Genomic DNA, 23,886 nt, shown 5'->3' on the forward strand with positions numbered 1-23,886 from the left:
CCTTACTTCTTGGGAAAAGCAATGAAACCCTGGATTTTACAGAGGATCCCAAAGGGATAGAATCCCTGGTTTGGGGCCCAGATGGAATTTTCTATCTGCCTTGGATTCCTGCCATTTTACATATTTGCCATTTTCTGAGCATTTCTACTTGACAGTGGTTATAGTTATAGCTTTCTTTATTTGAATTTGTGCTAATAACACAGATATTGTTTTGGCTCTAACTTGCTTGCTGTGCATTCGTTCCCTGTGGGCTGGAATATTCCACCTGCACCCTCTTTGTCAAATGTGGTGTTGAAGTTGGTCCCTATTTATATTATTTTAATCTGACATGATGTAGAATAAAATACTTTCTTGTAACATAGATCATTAAAATTCACAATTTGTGCTTCAGCTTCTTTTTGGAAAAAGAGAGAGGAAAAAAGAAAACCAAAGCAGTTGATTAAAATGGGATAATCCACTGGGTAATAAATCACAACCAGCAGATTATGGAAGGGGTAGTTATTGGTGCTCTTTGCTCTAGGACATTTGGTATATGTTGCTGCTTTTGACCTTTTGGAAGCTATTGACATCATTTGTGAACTGCCTGTAAACCTGCCTCGATCAGTTAAACAGAAGGCATCTTAACATTGTGGAACTGACCAGTTGATTAATTTAAATCCAAACACACATTCCAGCCTGGATGCCCTTTGCAAGACCCTTGCACAAAAGGGTTTCATTCAGAAGCATTATAACCCACATCCTGCTGTCAGACCCTTTCAGTTCTGTTCACTTTCTTAGGCTGCAGGCATCATCCTTAACCCCTCTTTAGGCTTCTTTTTATTTCATGAAAACAAAACCCGTGCTTAGATTCATGTAAATGTTCTACATTTCCCTCAAAGTTCTTCATTCGTATCCTGAAGGAAGAGGCATTTTAAAGTTCCAGTAATTGAGAGACTAAAATAAGAACTTACCTTAAACTAGAAAAAGTGTATCAGAACTCCATCTGGTGATTCCTCTGGGAATTTATAATCAAAATTAGAATTATGAAATGATGAAATAAGCATTTGGTATTAGAGTAAGCCATCATCTATTTCTTTGACTTTTAGATTCAAACCATTGAAAGCTTTATAATTAATGTTTAGTTTTGGGAAAAAAAATTAAATGGATTCTTGGATGGATTCAGAGGTAGTATCAGGATGTATATTCCTGGACCTGTAAAAGAAAGCAAAATTAAAATTCTTTATAGATAAAATTTTGAGTAGCTTCTGTCTAATACATGGACTGGAAAAGTACCTAGAAAGTGGATGCTCTTCTGGGCTTGGGTGCAAAAGAGGGAAGATAATTTATGTGGGAACACATAGAATGTAGAATGTTAGACTGGAAGAGACTACCACTGTCATTAAATATATTTAAAAAATGAGAAAATGGCACCACTTATTTACTCAAGCACTTAAAGTCTCTTCCTCAACTATTTCTGTTTCCTCATCATACAATTATAAGACTGTATTAGTCGACCAGAAGTGGTACTAATGCAAAGTACCAGAAATCTGTTGGTTTATAAAAGGTATTTATTTAGGGTAGAAGCTTAGAGTCACAAGGCCCTAAAGAGCCCAAATCAAGATGTACCATAAGAGGTACTTCTTTACCCAAAGTCTGTTGCCACATGTTGAAGCAAGATGTCTGTGAAGATTCAGCCTTACTCTTCCCTCTTAAAGGTCCGTAGGTCCGGCTTCTTCTGATCTCAGCTGTGTACTGGCATAGGGCTCGTCTCTCTTCCCGGGCCTTGTTTTTCTTGGGGCTCAGCTGCTCTGTTTTCTTCACAAAGTCAGCTGTAAACTCTTAGCTGAATGGCCCATTTCTCTTCCCGGGGCCTCTGCCATGTCTATGGAGCTGTCTCTATTCCTTTGTGTACTTCCATGTTCTTGACAGAGCGTAGTTTATATAGCCCACCAAGGGGGTGGGGACTCAGCTCTGCATCCTCTAATGACATGGTCAAATCAAATTCTTAATTTAACATAATTTAATCAAAGGCATCTTAGCTGAATCTAGTACAATCAAAGGGTATCACGCCCAGAGGAACAGACCAATTTACATACATTATCTATATCTCTTTTTGGAATTCATAAATAATGCCAAGCTCCCACAAACACTGATCCAGAATGTGGCTGAAACCTCTCAATGTAGGGAGTAGAATCAGATTATCTATGGTTTGGTTCATTGTTATTAATTACAACTACTGTTTATTGTGTGCCTTTGATGTGTCAGTACTTTATGTGTTGTCTTTGTCCTCATAGCCACCATATGAGTACTGTATGAGCTGTAAGTGAGAAATTCATGTTTACAAAGTCAAGGACTTGCCAAGAGTAACAGAATCGCTGAGTGAGACAAGATTCTTTGTTTCCTCAAAACGTAGGATGGTTGCGAGACGTAGGAAAGAGGAATGGGTAATAAGAGATGCTTCTTCCAAGCCTCATAATTTGCCCTGAGAAAGTTAGAATAAGTTAATGAGTATAGTATAGGTCATGGACAAAGAAGAAAAATTAAGGGCATTTGGACATTAATTCTTCAGAAAAAGTGGACTCACTGTGAGAAAATATGAGTACCTCATTTCTGCCTTTAGAATCTAGATGTTCAGATGAGGAGCAAAATGGGGATTTAGAGGACCTAGAAGCTATGTGACACAAGAGAAATCACTGCATAATTTTGAACCTCTGTTTTTTATTTTCATTTCTAAAAGTGAAATTCTAGTTTCCAACATACCCACACTCCTGGATTAGTTTCAAAGATTAAGTGAAATAATTTAAACTTAAGCACTTTGAAAAATGAAAAATAAGGCTACAAAAGCTTTTTTGTTCATTTATTGAATAAATATTTATTGAGTGAATGCCAAATTCAAGGCATGATGTTTTATAGAGAATTAGAGATGAATATAAACTTCAGGAGCTTAAAGGAAGTAGGGGAAATAAGATACATGGCAATAGCCAAGAAAAGAATGTTTTAAATGCTGCTAGCCAGGCAGGAGCGTTGTGGAAGTTTCAAGGAGGAGCCCATTCCTAATGGAAGAGGTGGGAACAGAAGGACTGATAAGGTTTGATTTGGCAGGAGCAGAGATAGGAAAGAGTGTGTGCTTGTTGCAGGGCAGGATGAGGAGGTGGGTGTGGAATTCCAGGAGGAGGAAATACTAAGAACAAAAGGCCTGGCGGAGGGAAAGTACAAGGCAGTTAGTGCAGAGGATGCACTCTAGCTCAACATGCCCAGAGGTAAATCCGGCAAACATGGACTTACTGTGAGTCTGTGGAATCTGCAGTTGATTCAGCAGTACACAGGGGAGTCCTTTTAGGATTTTGGAGTTGGTGGCAACTTGGTCAAGGGACGATTTTGTAAAGATTCCTCAAGGACAAAGTGATGCATAGAATGATTAAAGGGAATAGACACTGAAGTCAGGGAGACTGGTTAAGAGGCCAGAGCATTATGAGGTGTCCAATAGGAACACCTCATTTGTGCTTCTGCGGGTTCTTTGCAGGGCATCTCTGTTGCAATCCTTGAGAATCCAAAGAAAAGAGGTAGAAATTTTGTAAGAAGTTATTCACTTAAGGGTTTATGATCCCAAGAAGGCAGTGAGATTGCACTGATCAAAAATTTGGGGGAGCAGCAAGACGAAACGGGACACAGACTAGAACATGAAGTGTTGAACTGTTTCTGTAATCCTCTGAAGATCAAGATGAGAATAAAAACTAGATGAGGCCCAGAATTAGGGAATTGGACATTGAGGAAATTAAGCCCCTTTTCTCTAGAGGAGGCATTTTTAACAGGCGACCTAATCTGGCCATCTGGGGCAGTTTGTCTCATTGAACCTTGATTTCCTGTGTCTGCTGGTGATCTTCCTTGCTCCATTCAGTCCTGTGCAGTGGTCAGAGCCCCTTGGTTTGAACTTGGTTTTGGCTGTGCTCTGTTTCAGGCTATAGCATTTTTTATGTAACAAACTAGCTTTACTGTTGGACTTTTCTTTTATGACCATCACATCCTTGGAAAAGTCGATACACCTGCCTCCTTCTGTGTGTGTGTTGCCTAGATAACCTTTATTTGTGTTTTCCATCCTAATTCTGTTTAGACAGGTGGATCCTCCCCCTAGTAAGAGTGTTTGAAACAACCTTGAAATAACCTGGCTAGCAGTAAGGAGGACCTATACCAATAAAACTGTCGTTGGCCTTCACTGAGAGCAGGTACACTGAGACTGTAAATTTAGAACACATGTTGTTGAATTTCCATTTTAAAACTTGCAGTAGTGATACTTGACCATGACAAAAAATAAGTACTTTAAAAGTAAGAGGTCTGTGATTTAGAAATTGAAAGACTCTCTCTCAGACCTGATCTCTAATAGAAACTGCACAAATAATTACTCTTGGGAGTTGAGTATATATTGTCTAGACATTTTCCAGTGCATATCCATATAAATACAATATTTATTTAAAAATTTGGATCATACTGAATATAAATATATAGTTCTGTACTGTTTTCACTTACATTAATGATAAACTTTTGAATGGTTTGCTTCAAAACTTGGAATCTTAGGAAACACAAGTGATAGGATAGGAGTAATTCCATTTTGTTAGAGAGCTTTTCTACTTTACCTAAATTTAAGAAAACTGAATTATTGTATCTTTTCTGAGAGCTGAATTTTCTGTTCTGCTTTCATATTCTCCCTAATCTCTATGGTAGTGAAAAATCCAACTCAGCAATTAGGTTAAAATTCTTTACATTTTTCCAGATTCTAAATTGTTGCTATTCCATTTTACTGTTTTTGTAAGCAGTATTATTGTTATACATTTGTACGCTATTTACTCATAAGGGAGACATTAAAAAGCAGGCTTAGCTTCGTCTAAATTGAAATAGATAAATAATTTCTTTGAAATAGCTTACAACTAAGTATACAGTACAGAATGACAGCCTTCATGGAGAAAAAATAATAGTTTTCATAGTATAGATGATAAGTTATATACTTATTAAAGCATCACATCTGATCAAGTATGATATATCACTATAGACTCCGTTTATGTTAAATCATTGTTATTTTTTTTCTTTTTAAGATTTATTTCTCTCCCCTTGCCTGCCGTTGTCTGCTCTGTGTCCATTCACTGTATGTTCTTCTGCATCTGCTTGCATTATCTGGCAGCACTGGGAAACTGAGTCTCTTTTTTGTTGCATCTTCTTGCTGCATCAGCTCTCTGTGTGAGCAGCACCACTCCTGGGCAGGCTGCATGCACTTTTTTCACATGGGGCAGCTCTCCTTACAGGATATACTCCTTGTGCATGGGGCACTCCATGTGGGGCGCCCCTGCGTGACATGGCACTCCTTGTGTGTGGCAGCACTGCACATGGGCCAGCTTGCCACACAGGTCAGGAGGCCCTGGGGATGGAACTCTGGACCCTCCATATGGTAAGTGGATGCTCTATCAGTTGAGAAACATCTGCTTCCCTAAAACCTTGTTATTTTAAACAATTACTGTAGACCTGGTATTTTTAAGAAGGGATTGTATTCCTCTGAATGCGGGTGGTAGTTGCAGGGAAGGACAAAAAATTCAGAGGGAAAATTTAAATTATTAATAGTTTTGGGTATTGTTAGATTAGAAGTCATTCTGCACCTGATAGAATGGACTTCATCAAGGAAACTTTGTGGTAGTAAGTAGGCAGACTCTTCTGATTTTATCAGGGTGTCATAATTAAGCATTTAGCTTCAGGTATTTTATGGAAAAGTGATGTATTGGCAAGGATTTATGGGAGCTTGGAGATAAATGGAATGGGCAGCTGCTGCCTCCTGGAGAAGTACATAGAGAATCAGTTTTCATTGTTATCAGTATGCTGACCTCTGAAGGCACAGATGTGAGCTTTCTTTACAAAGGGAATCAAGTATTCATCCTTTAGGAACAAGACATTTGTAATGTGATAATACTAATGCTTGTTAAAGGAGAAAAACGTATAGGAACACTTATAATATTGCTACCTGAGAGCACTATTTATTGACCTGTGACTTCGTCAGGGCTTCAGATGTGAGAAGAATCTTGCTGAAGGAATCATGTTATGATATTTGTCATTAAAAAGTCACATCGCAATTAATAGATTCAGAATTCATTGAGTCCTCTTGCTCTGTGTCACACTCACGGCTTCTGTGACAACCTTCATTTCCTACTTAGCAAATCCAAGCCCGGTAGCTCAAGCCCCAGGAAGTTGTTAAAGCAATTAAAGGCTTCTGTCTCCCAGAACATTGCTCGGTTACCATAGTATCCTCTGTCTCCAAGTCTCTCCTGATGATGTCAGTATGCATACAGGGGTTGTTCAGAGCATCTACGTGGGGATGATTCACACTGCCATAAAGCCCCTCTCCTTTTGCTCTGTTAACAGTGTGATTTCAGAAGTCCCTAGCAATGGAAGGTAAGTGCCTTGCTTTTGCATATTCAAAATATTAAATTCTTCTATTTTTCTGTTTTGAGTGTATGAATGGTTTCTGGCTTTCTAAGATATACTACTGACTGAAATCATAGTGCATGGAAGCATTCCAGCCAATTACCTTGAACAGACTTATACTTTGACTTAAAGAGTCTCTGTGTGTATGCATGCACACGTGTGTGCAGTAGGCTTATAAAAAATAACTGAATGCACAATGAAATGCCTGCCACTCTCCCGAGTAAGCAGCAAACAGAGCAGAGCTTTTTATTTCAAACTACTTGAAATATATAAAATCTTTAAATGCTTTTGACAGGTGTCACAGGGCAAATGGGGATAAATTTTATAAGTGTATGAATTATATGTTTTTATTGGTATTTTATATTCTATCCAGTTTAGACAGTATTAACATTTGAAGCATATAAGATGATATGGGAAGATATTAATAGAAAGAGGGGCCAACTTAGATTGAAAATTTGTGAGTTCTATATGTAGACATTCGAACTTTGACATATTGAAGGAATGTATCGAAAAGGGAATAAAGAGCTGCAGGACAAAGATTGCGTTAATCATGGGGAAATGTGTGAAGTTCTAAGAATATTGAGAACCATCATTTTATACTTATATCAATTTTATTACTTTTAAATACCTCATACCATGATAGTAAAAATACTACTACTGTTATTGTGATAAATTAAGCTCATGAAAGTTTTCCTTTAATATATTTCCATGCTTTGTAAGGATAAGCCAGTTGTGTTCAGCTTTATGAAAAGAAACGAATACCATAGAACTACTCCTAGCATTCAGATAGAAGAACCATGAATGAACACTTTTCCTTGAGAAGGTAGGATTCTTTAAACAAATTTTTCTCATATAGTGCATCTCATCAATAAACCATAAATAATGAAGCACACAAGATGGATTTCTCCCTATCAACATACTTCTGAATCTGTTGGTTCTGAGAGTGGTGCTGATATGTCAGTGTCTCATGAATTTATTTCCTGTTCTTGATTCCCGAGAGACCATTTCAGTATATTCTGTGAACAATGTAATACTGTGTTTAAATAGAGGTGGTAGGTAAAGGCAGTTTTTAATTAATTAATGTATAGCTTTGGAAGAGAAAAAAGAATGAGAGTAGAGTGATTGGGCAGGGAACTCTCCCATTTCTTTAAAGAGCTGAACCTTTTTTCTGCCTGGGGGGTAGGTAAATGGCTTTTTCACTTTAACCTGTCTATTTCTAGCAGGATGTGGGTTAAAATTTTGCAGTTCATTTCTTTTATTTTTGGAGCCTGACTATTCTGGAATATACCCTGCTGCCTAACATTGCTTTGTTTCTGTGTGAGATTACATTAGTGGACTGATGAAGCTCTTCATTTACCTTTCTGTAAAGAGGCAGAGAGTGTCAAAAAAAGTTAAAATTTAACATTTCTTTTCTTACAATTAAAGCATCTCTCTCATCATAAATACCTTCAGGGCTTATTTTGTGAATTCCTTTATAACATGAAAATATGAAAAGATGCTTTTGGTCTTTTAATACCTTTCCTATTTTGAATACTTAATTCTGCTTATTTGTTTGAAAATTGGTAAATCAGTTACTATCAAAACTAAAGTTCTTAAAAAATATGCACTACCTGATTTATATTGTGGTAGGTAAATATGAAAGAAATGGAATCAGTTTGAGCTGTTTCCATATTTTGAAAATCCCTTTTGTTGAAACACTTTCATAATGCTTGTGTTGGAAGAAGACTGATATTTTCTAAGCTAAAAGATATGTTTTTTTCCCCTCTTTTTTGTGTTGTTTTGGATGGTGTAATTTAATCTATTGAGTAGCTAAACTTTTGTAATAAAATTTTTCTTCTGTTTTGAATCCTTAAAATATCCATGGAAATATTCTTCTGCTTACTTGACCACTGCATACAGCCATTTATGTAAAGTAAAGTGAAACTGTAAATATTACAGTTTCCTTCGTGCCTTAGTCAGGAAGTAGATCCAAGCAGTTTTAAGCAAAGCCATTTAAAAAATTGGTTTAGGAAAGTTTTGTTTTAATTTTATGGCATAATGTTTTAAATTTTATAGTTGCGTAAACTTGTTCATGCTGAAATATGGAAATGTCAACTCTGTAGACCTGATGAGAGTGAGAAAATTTAAGTAAAGCAGAAGAGTATCACTTTGGCTCTCACTAGAAGGACAATGAGTTAATTCAAACAAATATCCAAAATAAAAGGAGGAACCTGTGTAGAGAACATGGACCTGAAAACAAAAATTTTAGAAGAGAAGTTCAAGTTGGGAGTGATTTAATAAATGCTGTGTCCAATTTTCTGGAGGCAGAACTGGAACCTAGAGGCCCACACTTTTACAGGCCAGTTTTTCTTTTCGTGGTACCACACTCCCTAGTTGAAATTGAGTACTTTTTCCTAGGCAACTTTTAAACTCATTTTTTCTCCCACAAAAGGAGTGATTAGAATAGTATAATAACTACGAGGGTGTATTAGTTTTCTGTTGTTGCTGTGGCAATTTACCACAAACTTCATGGCTTAAATAATAAAAGTTTATTATCTTACAGTTCTGAAAGTTAGAAGTCCAGCACTGCTCTCCTTGGGCTAAAAATCAGGGTGTCAGCTGGGATTCGCTTCTTTCTGAGGCTCAAGAGGAGAATCCATTTCCTTATCTTCTACAGCTTCTAGGGAGAGGAGAGGCCACCTGCATTCCTTGGCTCATGGCCTGCTTCCTCTATCTTCAAGGGCAGGCTAATAATATCACACTGCAATACCTTTGGTTTTTTGCAGTTGGGAAAGGTTCTCTGCTGCTAAAGGACTCCTGTGGGTCCACCTGGATAATCCAGGATAATCTCCCCATCTCAAAGTACATAGCCTTAATCACATCTGCAAAGTCCCTTTGTTGTGTAAGATAACATATTTGCAGGTTCTAGAGATTGGTGTGTGAACATCCTCTGGGGCCATATTCTGCCCACCACAGAAGGACTGCAAAATGAATAACTGATTTTATCAACAACAAATTCACAAATTAGATTTTTTCCTGAAAACTTTAAGTTAAACCAGTAAATCCCAACTGAGAGGTAAAAGTTTGACCTAATTCAGTGAATACAGTCATCCCCAAGCACATTAAAATGCCTCATGATAATTAATGAGGGAAAATCAGATTAGAAATGTTTTACCAAGTCAGTTCAAAACTCTGAAGAACAGATGTGAGCCCTATGAAGCAACACTATTCTCAGTTTAATATTTTTATTGCGAGTCTCACATCAGATTAAGTTAATTAAACAAAGCTGATTTGGGATTGTGACAATTCCATTAGTTAACTCTTAGGTGAATGAGCCTAGGTTTCTTTTGAAACTGAATGGTAATGGCTGGGCCACTAGAGGCCCAAATGTCAGCTCCAGTAACCCTGAGTTTTGAATAACACTGTCATTCATTGATCTGGTATTAAGTCATGTAAGTCACAAGACCCAGCAGATGAATCTGGCAGATATTCCCTACACTGTTTCCTAGAAAAGGCACAATATATTGCAACAATCAGTAGTGCTAGACTGAAGCCAACAGTTGCAAAAATAGTTTGTTATTTTTTGCATTCTGTATTTTTGATAAATTTGAGACAATTCATGGCACATGGTCCATCCATATTAAGCATAAGGTAGTGTATGTCTAATAGCAGTTTTTTCTTTGCTAGTAGTGATCATTTGCAAAGAAATATTATCTTGTAGTAAAAGAAGCAGAGGAGAAACTCATTTAGAATATATTTAGTACATTTTGCTATGGTTCTCTGAAGGAAAGGAGCTGGAAAGAAAACCAACTAATTTCTTCCTCATATTCTTTCTTACTTTTGGAATCCTTTTCTGGAGGAAAACTAAACTGTAACTTAGGAAACTTGCTTAGAAGATACGGGTTTGTGGAAAGTAATTATTTGCACGAAGTAATTATTTTGATATTGATTCTCTTTGGTACTATACTGGTACAGCAACCTTAGGATTCTATATAAAGCATAATTCATTTGGTCTAATGTTATGTCATTATAGGTGTATTTGTCAATCAAATTATTGTCATTAAAGATGAGATGCCATTTGACAATGAGTTAGAAAATGTACACCACCTACTTATACAATTTGGCTAAAAATAACCACCCATCGATAAAAAATCTCTATAAATAAAATTCATATTTAGTTGAGTTTATTCATTATCCACAAATTAAGATCACTTCAATGTTTATTTTATATATCAACAGTATATCCATTGAGTGCTAAAAGAAATAAAAATAGAACCGAAACATCTTTAAACATTTGACCATTTAGAAATGTATACAGACTATTCAATCTAATTCTGAATTTCTCCAGCTTTGGTAAAGTATAGTGAGTAGAGATTAAATCTGTTTTACACACACACACACACACACACACACACACACAAATACAAATTACAGAGCAGCTGCTTTCTTTCTGATAGAAGGGACCATTTAATCTTTATTTGAGCTGGCTCACTTACTTTTCTGATCCTTTAACTTTGTTAAAAATTATCTCAAAAGCTAATCTTTGAGAGATATCAGAGAAGAAGGAACTAATGAAGATGAGAGCTTTGTGGTTTTGAATCTTATTTGGTCAGTGGGTGGTAGATAGTGTGGAAGGAGAGTTCAAAATCAGAAACATCAAATATTGTTATTATTTATCATTGACTATTTTGAAAACTAGTCCAGAGTTTTATTTCTAGGGGAAATTTTCCCCAGTAATGGGAATAAAGGCAAGCAGCAAGTAAAGGATGGAAGTAGGAAGTTAACCTAAATTTTTATTGCTCCAAAGACTTTGCAGATCAGAATACCACAGCAAGCTGTGCTCATTTTCCTCATTGATCTTATATTCATTTTTTTCCCTTTAATTTCTTGGTGCTTTAATTTTATATCCATCTTTAAAATGGAGTGAGTTTTGCAGAAAGGAAAAACAATCATTGAAATTGTTTTATGAGGAAAGTTCTTTTGATTTGTGGAATACCCCTATTTCTGTGAATTTCTGAGAGTGTAGTTCAGAAGACTTTTTAAAAATTAACTCCTCTAAAATAGTTTGCATTGGAGTGAGAATTAATGGAACTAATGATTCCCTTTCTGCAAGCAATTCATGGCACATGGCATATGCTTGGCCTGGGGCAAATAGAAAGAAGAAAGGATGAACAGCACCAAGGTACAGAACAGAGGCTTGCCATAATCTGCTGGTGGCTTGCTGTTACCAGTGCATTGTAGGATGAGCCAGGAGTGGGAGAGCTCAGAGAGAACGGTGCCCTTTGCTGGTGCCGACTTTCTTGACAAGGTTAAGGAATCTGTTATGTGGGCAGGAGGTTGGCTCCTGGGTATAACCATAGCTGTGATGGGGAGTAGAACTGTTCCCTGTCCTTTTTCCCCAGGCCAAGGTGCAAGAGGGGAAGACAACTGGAAAAACATCAGTTCAGCTTCAATATTAATAAGTAAGGGAAAGATATCACAAACTAAAAGACTTTCATAAATTCAAACCTTCCAATAACAAATTTATACCACAATTTAAACTCAGAATTTTCCCAAGAGTCTCAGTAGAGAAGGTGATAAGGAAATATGATTTACCAATTATAATATTAAAGTATAACAAGAATCATGTGGCATGTTTTCCTTATTGGCAAAGGTCAGTCTTGTCCTCCTCAATCAAAATGCAATCCCAGTAATTATTATTGAATACTCTCACGTGCCCTAAGCACAATGCAGAATTAATCAAAGGACAATGTGACCTCCATTTCAAGGAGCTTTGGCTAGGAGCATGACTATATTTGTAGAGTTGCTTCTCAAATACTTAATCATTATTGTTTTTATTTTCATGGAAATTTTTGGCAAGTGGCAGGTTCCAGTTGGGATTTATTAAATTCATTTTATTTTCATAGAATAAAGTAAATTTTCCCCAAAATTCTTAATTAATTTATGTATTAACTTGGTGGCATATACACGGTTATCCTGCTTATCTTTTTTTCCCCCTACCTCTCACACTCCCATTTGCCTGACTGTAAAACTCATCTTTCTGTTTTTATCTTTTTATCACAGAAAGTCTTTTTTCTTCTTTCTCATGCACATCCACATGTGCAGTGCACACATAATACTCATACACACACTGAGTCACTAATAATGAACTGTTCCAATCCTAGTCCTTCTCTTCCTGATATTCCTTCTTCCTCTAGGCTCCCAGTAACATCTCTTTTAAGCAACCAACTCCTATTTATTGAACCTCTTGTAAGAGTAAAGCATTGTGCTACACACTGAGGCCCTTCTCCCTTTTTCTCCCACTGCAGATCTTTAGTTATACATTATTTCCTTCTGATGGGTAAAATGTAGGTAAAATTAAAAGAGAGAGTGGACATATAGAAGGGACCTGGTTAGTTATAGAAAAAGAAATTGAAGATAAATTTTATAAGCAGGGAAATGGGAGAATTGTAAAACAGCCCTGAGGTTGTGTTGGGAGATTAGAGTCTTGTTAAGTCAATAGAAGGAGTAAAGAGACTGTTTCACAAAAATTATTTTGAGTGTGTTATCAGGCATTTTATGGTGAGTGAAATAGATTGCTATATATTTACATTGAACCTTCTACACTAAATTACCAATTTCTCCTTTTCAAAATAGGTAAAACCCAAGTTTAAAAATTTCAAAACCACACATTTCTGTGATATCACTGCAACTGTTCCACTATTGATCCAGCCCATTTTCTGGCCATCATTCCTCAGTCTCCTGTGCTAAACTTTTAAAATGAAGTCCCTACATTCCATTAGAAACCACTTGTATTTTCTGTGAAACTTACAGACGGTGTACTAATTCCAAGAATTAGCCTGCAGCAGACCTGATATGTTACCTAGAATTTTTCTTTCTAACAGGTTAGGCTCATTAAAGAGTTTCCAGTTAAGTTGAACCATTGTTGGAAAACTGATCATGCAGAAACAATAGCTTGAAGTCTCTCCAGATTTAGTAAAGTCTTGAAAGTTGAAAGAACAATTGATTTTTCTAGTTAGTGTATTTTTCATGGCAGCAGTCTTCTATATTGATTTAATTTATAGTATATGGTCTTTTTGTGTCATAGAAATTATCTCATTGGTTATCTGCTTTAAAGTTCCAATAGTTGGAATATTTTCATCTCTGTAGTAATGTCAAAGAAATGTAGGGCTTAGTGGTTTTTAAACTTAGGATTTGGCAAGGAGAAAAAGATCATTCTTGATGAAAGGTTTCATTTAGCCATCCAAAAAGTTATACTTAGGCTTTCTGACAGCCTGTAATTATCAGATTGCAGTTATTTTTCAGAGGTGTTTACCCTGAGTTGAGGTTTTATCCTACCGATGATTTGAATCATGAGTTAACTTTTCTGTTAATCCAGTAGTTTACTTATTAGTCAGTCTGCCCTCCGTTTAAAATTACTGTATGACTGCTAGACTCACATTTTGAATTCTTTGCCACAAAAGCACATTAAGCCAATTCCTTCTCCAAGGAGCTTACATTGTAGTTGGAGAAAAAGACAAATACACAAAAGAGTGTGATTCCATTCTGATAAAATGCCCCATTTCTTTGCTCCCTGTCAGAATAAAACTGCTCAAGTGTATTCCATACATGTTGTCAATGGGTCTTCTCCTCTTGATATCTCTTGAGCCCAGTCCTGTCAGATCCCAGTGCTCTACCAGCAGTACTTATGTCAGGGTTACAGTGACTTTCATGTCAATACAGCGGTCAATTCTCAGTTGTCCTCTGACTTTAATTCTTAGCATCTTGACACAAGTGGTCACCCTCTCCTCTAAACAGCATTCTCTCTGGTTTCCCTTCAGCCTATCTTGCTGTTCTTGGCCTTATTTGCTGTTTAATCGTTATCTTCCTGACTCCGAAAGTAGAAGTGTCCCAGGGCTCAGACTGTTTCTAAATTCATATTGCTGATTTGAACCTTCCTCTTGAACTCTAAACAACATATTTCCACTTGGATTTCAGACAGGCATCTTGAACAAAATATGTCCCAAACTCCTCATCATATGCCAAGAACCCTAAACCTCTCCTCCCATGGCCATTCCTTTCTCAGTAAATGGATCTTCATCTGCACTATCCCAATATGGCTTTGAGCACTTAAATATAGTCAGCACTTTAATGTTGCTAGTCTGAATTAAGATATGCTATATATGTAAAATACACTATAGATTTTAAGACTTATTATAATAAAATAATGTAAAATAGATTATTAATTTTAATTACTTATTTAAATAATATTTTGGCTATGTTGGGCTAAATAAGTTATATTTTACAATTTATTTTACTTTTTCCTTTTACAATATGATTATCAGAATATTAAAAATTATATGTATGGCTTACATTATGTACTATTTTATTCAGAGTCATCATATCCTCTTCTTATACTCAATATCCTTTTAGTGCTATCTTCAAAATATATCCAGAATCTGACCACTCTTCACCATCTTTGCTGCTTCCACACAGTTCCTGCCATCATTAGCGTTTGCTTAGATTCTTGCCACAACCTCTTACTTGTCTCCTGCTTCTGCAGTCAAGTCTCAGCACGATGGCCATGATGATACTTCTTGAAAATATATCAGATCAAGTCTCTGCTTCCTCAGAAGCCTCCAATAGCTTCTCTTTTTATTCAGAGTAAAAACCAAGGTGTGAAAGTTCAAGTTCTCTCAAATCTGGTTCCTCATTACCCTTTCAACTTCATTTGAACTACTTTCCTGATTATTGGCTGCAAACATGTCTCCTTTGGGCCTTTACAGTTGTTCTTTCCTCTGTCTCACTTGCTCTTCATCTAGATATATGTCAACACTCATTCCTTTATCTCTTTCAGGTCTTTTCTTCTTTGTGAAACTATTATTAAAACCATTTTAAAATTTATGAGCTTACCCCATCCCACTGCATCCCAGTCACATTTTCTGATGAATTAAGAATTCCTGAATAAGATGAGACCTGGAATAACTCTACTTATAAGGATAATAGCAACAGAAAAACAAAATACAACAACAATGAAAAACCTAATATAATTTGGAAGAAAGTGAACAGATGTCACTTGCTAGAAAAGTTTTGAAAGTACTGGTATTTCTTTTAATAATATAACCCAGTTGTAAGTTTTCTCATTTTATTGAATTTAAGGATGACTCGTAGGTGAGTGTCCAAATAGTTGGATAATTTTCACTTTTTCAGATATTGCCTCTTTATTTCTACCTATGTTATTATTTCATAAATATTAGAATTACCTTAGAGAAAGAATGTGAAACATAGCACTGCAGTAAAGTATTAATAGAAGTATTTTAAAGAGGATATTCATACTAAGTGATACATTTTGTTCTGAATTGACAGTGCTCGTATTTTTTTTGGCCAGTACTCTATATGGCAGTTTCTACTTTCATTTATGAAAGAAAGTACGTGTTATGTCTCTTGTACGCTATGAAAATGTGCAGCTCTGGCAGTTACACTAGATGGTTTTGCTATAGTAATTAAAACACAGATGGAGCTCATTTCTTTCTCAAGTGTTTGATTGGCAGATACTCTGTGAGCAACACTCCTCCTCTGCCGAACACATCAGCACCATCTGCCTTTAGTCTGCTTGGAGAGGGTGGTCACAGTGGAATTTCCTGATCATCACATGAGCTAATTTCAACTCCCAATTTGAACAGAATATATTCCTCTTGCTAAAGCCATCAAATGACTTTAGAAAAGTTACATATAATATGTAAGGGTTTTCGTAACAGTTGGTTTGCAACTTAATGAAATATTCTTTAAAAAATATGATTTTAAGAATTCATCACTCCCTTTCTCTAATTAAAATTTTTAGAGCATAACAAAATCACTACATTTTGAAAAGTTAAAGTTTTTAAATAAATTTGAGTTGACAGGGCATTTTGTTTTTGGCAAGGTGGTTAGAGATGATTTCAAATCAGCATCTTATGTTTTGAACCATTAGTGCAAACGCTAGTTACAATTAGAAATACTTTAGTGTGCTCTCTTCTAACCTGGCATTAAAATAGTTTAAAATAATATGTTAATTTTTAAAATTGTGGATATTTATAACTGTTAAAAGTAGATTATGATAAATGTTGCTGCCTTATTTGGATATGAGGATAAAAAATGGAGAAATTTACATTCATCTGATTTTGATGCAGATAAGTGATTGCCAGCTGGTTATTATGTAGAAAAAGAAAGTGAAAAAACATTGGAGCACAGAAACAATGCCATTTTTAAAAAGGAAGTAGAAAAAAAAAATTCTTTTTCCTAAAAGCATATATTTTGTGATGTATGATACTTATGCATACATATAGTCAAGATTTGTGAATAGACATGAATTCGACACGTGATTAAATAATGGAAAGTGTTTTGAGTCTTTTCCCTGCTCCCTTTCAAAATGGATAAATAATTATGTTTGATGAGATGAAAAAATGCTATGTAGTACATGAGGGGGGATATGAATGAAGTAAGCTATTGCTTATAGAATGTTAGAACAAAGAATAAACCAATTAGATTGAAAAACATTCTGAAGAACCCTGGAATAGCTTGCTGCTTATTATTCCTATGGAAACTCACTTTTCATAAAGGGCAAGAGTGGCTTTTGGGACTTTGGCAATGAGTTGAAGATTAGATTTGTAAAGCTAATCACTTCACAGTTGTAGAGAAAAATAAGATGAGTTTTAGAGGTGAATCAACAGAAAAGAAGGAAGATAATTATGACTGTGTAGACATTTATCATCCTCTGTTATCAGGAACTTTAAAGATAAACCTTGAATTACCTTCTCATTTTCTTTGACTATTTAATCACATCAGTCCAAGCTTGGAATTTTTCAAGGTAAGGATTGGGGGTGGGAAGGAGTTTTAATTTTAGTGATTTTAAAATTACGTTTAGTTTATGCAGTAAACATTTATCCCACAGAGCCTATGTTCTCATAAAAGGAAAGATGTCAATAACTTTGATACACAGACTAACCTAACTACCAAAAAAAAAGAGAGTGCTGCAGAAGTTCAGAGAAGGCAGAGAATGCCCAAATTAAGGGAGTCCAAGAACACCTAAACATATGTTCCTTCTCTTCTAACGTCACCATCATCTTTCTTAACACGTTTCTTCTTTCTGTGCCAGTTTTGTGTCAACATTTTCTAGGTACTTTATAATTTAACATTTGTAAAAACCCATTTTGTCTTTTTGTACACATATATATAAAATAGACCTCCAGAGAACTTCATCAGATGTCACTTGTTTTAGCAACAGCTAACTGATTAACAGCTCATTGACTGCTAACTGTGTGCCAGGCTCTTTTCTAAGTACTTTCTCATTTCATTCTTACAGCATCTGTATGAGGAAAGTACTTTTATTTTTACCTTATTTTGCAAATAAGGAAACTGCCTCAAATGACCCTGCTTATCCAGTAGAGAAATAGATTGGAATTTAATCCCTGGTAGACTGATTCCAGGTTACTCTACTCTAGTGCTATTTGTTTATTTATTTATTTATGTACTTATTTTTTCAAGGCCACGTTAGATATAATATAATCAATGATAAAAATAGATAGCAGAACAACAAACATTTATAAATGTAAATAATAATTCAAATATAATAGAAATTAATTATAATACTTATAATTTTTATATTACAGCTCTAACTACTGGACATAATAATCTCTAAGAATGAAATAAATTATTGGTTTAGTTATTTAATTTCCATTTAGGCCATCATTCTTTCTAGATAATCAAATTCCTATCTGGAAATTCTTCACATCTCATTGGAATGAATTATAGCAGATAATAACTTGCCAGCTCATAATTTTATGACAGAAAAACTCACAATCTTATTCAACAGTGGTCATGCTAAATCATATTGATCCTGATAGATTATCTTAATTAAAGAGTATGAATGAGAAAGGGTTAAAGAAAAATGAAGTGTCCAAAAATATATCTCTTCTCTAGCCCTCCACAACTAAAACAAGTGTTTATTTTGTACAGAAAAAATTACAAAATATACTGATCACAGGAACAATTTGCTAGTTGCACTAAATATTGTTCATATACTATAATGTTGTTATTTTACATTTATCTGGTCTACTCCAGTTCTTTTTGGTTACTATTGCATAGAATACCTTTTTCCAACCTTTCACTTTTAACCTGGTCGTGTCCTTCTGTCAGAGGTGGGTCTCTTGTAGACAACGTATAGATGGCTCATATTTTATGTTACCAAAAGACCAGATTTGCAAGAGATACTGAAGGGGGTGCTGCAGTCTGAAAGGAAAACACAAGGGCCAGATATATGGAGAAGAGTTTAGAAATGAAGATTATTAGGAAGGATAAACTAAAGGATTAGAAGACAGACAATAGAACAATACAACCGAGAGCCAAAGGACAAAATGGATGAAGTAATGCTTTTACAGTAATAACACTGAATTTTAATGGATTGAACTCTCCAATCAAAAGACATAGATCAATAGAATGGATAAAAAAATATGAGCTGTCTATATGTTGTCTACAAGAGACCCACCTCAGATGTAAGGACACAACCAGATTAATAGTGCCATTTAAATGGACCCAGCCCCAGGAAATGCCCTGAGTGTGAAAGTAAATGTCCCCCTCCCCAGATTAAAACACATGGGAGGGGCAGCACTGGAGAATCTCAGTTTTTAGGAGGTCTGAGGGAGCTAGAAAAGACAACACAGGATGATAAACTAAACTGAGACAAGGGAGGGAATTGGGAGCTGGGAAAGGAAGTTACAGTGGGAGCGACTGGGCAGGAGAGCAGGCTGGTTAGTGGACCTGTACCTTGGCGCACAGCCATCTTCCGGCCATACACCCTCCCTGCTGTGCCTGCCACATGGATCTTCCACCTTATCCTGGGCTGATGGGCAAGCAAGAGATAAGGTGAGGAAAAGTACTCCTTGGTTGGAATGTTTTATTTCATTGGACTTTTTTTTTCCAGGTGAAAGGGCTCTTTGAGCATCTGGGCTCTTTGAATGGATGTGGAAAAATGAATCTCTTGCTTTCAAACATGATAGTAGAAAAAGTGCACCAGCCTGAGGGAGTGTGAACCCCTTGGTCTTTAACTGTTTCTGATTCTTTGTTTCTTTGTGGGTGATATGAGGAGGCTGGACTAAAGTTCTAGAGTCTCTGCCAGCCCTGAAAAATGTTTCTGATGCTAAGGAGTTTGTACTCTAGCTCAGAAGACATGAGAAATGAGTATAAAAAAGTTAAATATAGGGAAAATTAATATATATGGAAAAAAGTATCAGAACAGAGGTTGCCTGTGGGTGATGGAGATTGACTGCAGGGAAAGTTACCTACTGGTATGCTGGTCACACAAGTGTATAATTTGTCAAAACTCAGTGAATTGTACATTTCAAGTGTGCCTTTTACCTCTGTAGAAACACAGCAAAAAAGTTAAGTAATATAATGCTGCAATAGGCCAGAATGAAAATGTTATAAATATAGACCCTTTTCTTTTGTGGGTATGATAAGCTATTATTTGATTCCCTTAACTATTTTTGTTTCTTGAAATCTTTTTGAGACTATTTGATTTTTCTCATTTTTCTTGTCTTTTGTACGTTGCATCACATTTTTGCTTTATCCTTTTTACAAACCAGCTGCTGCTGCTACTTCTTTAAATAACCCTGCTTAGTTTTTTTTTCTTTTTCTTTTTTCTTTTTTCTCTTTTTTAATCTGGCAATTACTGTGCATGGCTCACATGTCTAGACAGTTCCTGGCACATGGTTAACTCAATAATTAGTTACACAGAACTGTTGAGTTGATATTACTATTTATTTGTGCTTTGGCATGCTGTGTGGTTTTCTGTTTAAGCAAACATTCCCTTACTTTTTCCTCTTTTTCTATACGGAGATAATGTATTAGTGTCCTTTATAGTGTTCCTCTAAAAATTTCTTTTGGGGAAGCATCTTTTTGATAAGGCATCTCCTACTTATTTAACATTCTTATCTTTGGTTACAATTTTGACCTCTTACTTCACTCTGGTGGTCAACTAACTTATCTATATGTGCAAATAACAAATAGGGACATTGACTGTAGTCAGTTCTTTTGTTGTGCCTAGAGTAAAAGAAAAAAACTGTTTGGCAATGCATGATTGCTGTGTTTTAGATGTCATGAGTCTTAGAAGACAATATAAGTAAAAATGCATTATACTAAAATATTTTCTATTTAAAAAGATGGATATATTGAAATAGAAAGAGTAGATGAAGTTGGCATAATGCTCAGCTGAAAAGATGAAGCATTAAGCATGGAAGAAAGCATGAGATGAGGAAGGCAGCAGTGCTTTTACGCATCACAGGTTGTTCTTTACGTTCTACACCATCCCAATACCATCAGCAGTCAAGCCCTTTTAGATTGTGGCAGGTCTGAATTCATCCTGAGTTGTGCTGATCCTGTGTTGGTCATTTTTGGCCTTTTTTTCCCCCCTCAGTCCAATCAGTGTGTAAAGACTGTGCTTAATGTTACTTGTTCCCCAAATCCAAAACAAAACTGACCCTAAAGAGTGAGAGTAAGAACAGAAAGTAGAATATGACAACAGCATCAGAAATCAGGATGGGGCAGACGTAATTGAGGTGGGCAAGAGACCTAGTCCAGGAGCAAGACCAAGGTCTGATCCAGGAAATTTGAGGTTGATTTCTTATTCCTCAGTCGATGAAGGCAGGCTAGGATCAGGTGCCCAAGGAGGTGGTGAGGGGGAACTTACTCTTTATTGCTGTGACTCCCAGGAGAGGTATCTGACTCCACATGCTTTTGAGGTTTAGTATGAGCTGGTTTCAGTATCTATGAGGTTTGTTAGAGCAGGAAGAGACTATGGGCACTGGCAATGTATGAAATTGTGATGATAAAAAGGACAGGGTCAGAAAATTTTATGAAGATAAACACGTATTTCTAAGGTACCCATACAAATTTAAAATTTTTGGTCCTTTAAAGCATAATGCAGCCAGAGGCCACTTGAGATTCTAAGCCCCAAGACTAATGGATATCCAAGTGGGCTTTATTTACCCCAAGGCCTCTCAGAAGTGAGAAGTGCAGTATCACTTCCATTTTTTAACGCTCCTGGATTATTGAATTCCAAATGTCAAAAGCAGGTTACAAAAACTGTGACATATTGTAAAAGGTTACATTTAATTTGTAAAGCCCTGTTAAGACATTCACAAAATACAATGGCTGGTGTGTAATGTAATTTGAGGATAATGTTAGAAGTCCAGATTTATGGCTGTTCATCAATATGAGGCTAGCCAAATTGCCTCCTTTTTTATCACTGCCAGCCTCCGTCATCTCTAAGTAATGCATGTTTAAAACTTTTCCAAATAGGTGTTTGTAGAAGTTGTTTTTACAGAATTATACAATGTTGGGAACAAAAAATTCTCAGTTATCTCTCTCAAATGGAAAATTTTAGTGGGGGAGGGGAAGAAAGCATACAGAGTGAGATCTCTTACATTAATAAACTACCACCGAAACTAAGTATTAAGACTCAGAAGTTGTTACAGCTCAGAATAAAATTACAATGTTTATTTAGCAACATTGCATTACAAATAGACTTAGAAGTTGCTCTAAAATTCCACTAAAATTTAGGGAGGAGACTTACAAGATAATTTAAAAATGTATTTTTAAAAACGTAAGTAGAAGTGGTAATTATACCCCTATTTTTTATAATGAAAACTTTTAAAACTGGTTATCCCTCCTTAAAATGTTTTATTTCAAGATGTGACCATCAGAAAGAACTTTGTTGTGGAAATAGACATGAAAAACTGAACAACTAGGTGACCCAGAGGCTTCCCTGCCTTTGTGACTTGATTCTGGAAGGAACATTAGAGCAGATATCAAACTGTGATCAGGGTGAGCAATAAAATCAAGTAATCATAGAGAACACTTGGCCATAAATTAGAGTTATGGATCTTCTCTTTTCCATGGGCAACCTCTTTTTTCCCAAGAGTGGGAATGAAGTTAGAAACTGACCCAGATAAAGATCCAAACTGTTGCAGTCCTGAGTTAAACTTTACTATAAACCCTTTTATTTCATCCTCATGGGTTAACTTTCAATAGACCAATTCTCCTCTATTTTATAAAGCAGAGTCCAAACTTTTGATAATCAAATCACAAAAAATTAACTATTAATATATTTCAAACTTACCCTGAAAAAGATATATGAACACTTTTGTCCCCTTCTCTGTGTAGGGATAAAATATTAAACCTTCATTATCCAATCTTTTCTTTGTGTCTATAGTTTAGTAAGCATTACTTTAACTTATCAGTTTATTTTATTGTGGATAGGAGCATTGGAAATGGAAACATTTAAGAGGTCATTTGGTTTGTTAAAACCCCATGAAAATAGCAGATGGTTTAGGGAAGCAGCCCTAAGGATGCTACTTGAACCTTAATTCAAGACCACAACTGATGCTGCATCTGGAAGAAGAGCTATGCCAAGAAAAATGCTGTTGCATCAAAAACTATGTTATTCACAGATATTTAAGAGTGTTCATGAGCATTGCATATGAAAGCAAATACATTTCTATAGGGAAGAGGACTCTAAACTATTTCTAAATCTGTTGTTTTTAATCATATAACATTTTAATCCAGATAAAACTTAATAGCTACATATTTATATCTTAAAGATTCTTTGTACAAGTTGAAGTTATCATTTTTAAAAAGTCATGGGGATAAATTTTTGTACATTTAAACTCCCTCATACTAAATATAGAATCCCCAAGATTTCTGTCTTTAAATATTTTCCCAACACTTATAATATATCTGATACTGATTAAAAAGCTGAGTATAATTAATTGGTGTCATGTATAGCTGTGATAGCTAGCATCTGGTTACTTTTCTTGTTATTTATTTTTCTATAAACACTCTATTTGTGAAAGTTTTTATGCTTTTTGTTCAATGCAGCCTAATTTTTTTTTCAGTGAGAAAAAGGAGACTTCAAAGCCATGTTAAATATAGGTGCCATGAGCATTTCCTAATTAGTTTTATAATTGTAGAAATAAATAATTTGAAAATTCATTATTTCCTTTTGACTCCTTTTTTTTTTTTAATTTGGAGATGCCAATTTCTAGAACAAGGACTCACTCCAAGTAAAAATTCTGTGTTGTATATTATACTTGTAGTTAGCATATTCTTGCTAGATATACAAACCTATATCTAAAAGCCAACTTAGACTTCAGGAGAACCTGCAAGATGCTGAAATGATCAGGAAATAGGATATTTCCCGCTGATATAGGTGCTGATGATAGACATTTGTGGATGTCTTAGGAGTCAAGAGACTCAACAGCTGGGGAGGAAGCATGTTTCCTACCTAGTGCTGATGCTTTATGATACCACTATAAGCTCCTGACCTGTAACATGAGGCCTTCAGCCACTTGGGTAAGATAACAAAAAAAGAATCTACTTTAAACCATTTTCAAATATATATGTATTTTAAATAGCTAATAGTTTTATTTAAGAAATCAAATCTTACCTTATAGA

General features: G+C 35.6%; 1 protein-coding gene across 4 annotated transcripts in view; it reads left to right on the forward strand.

Annotated features, from left to right (window-relative positions):
* Window positions 1-23,886, forward strand: part of PAM (peptidylglycine alpha-amidating monooxygenase) — a 311,548-nt gene that overhangs the window by 37,272 nt on the left and 250,390 nt on the right. Inside the window, exons 1-2 of one of the 4 annotated variants that reach the window (XM_058276741.2) lie at window positions 6,384-6,408; window positions 7,162-7,264. The exons of the other annotated variants lie outside the window; for them this stretch is intronic. The gene's annotated coding sequence lies outside the window, so the exon portion shown is untranslated. Of the gene's footprint in view, window positions 1-6,383; window positions 6,409-7,161; window positions 7,265-23,886 lie in introns of those variants that run through there. 4 annotated transcript variants of the gene reach the window in all.

Source organism: Dasypus novemcinctus, chromosome 2 (genome assembly GCF_030445035.2).
Source record: "Dasypus novemcinctus isolate mDasNov1 chromosome 2, mDasNov1.1.hap2, whole genome shotgun sequence".
NCBI classification, from domain to species: domain Eukaryota; kingdom Metazoa; phylum Chordata; class Mammalia; order Cingulata; family Dasypodidae; genus Dasypus; species Dasypus novemcinctus.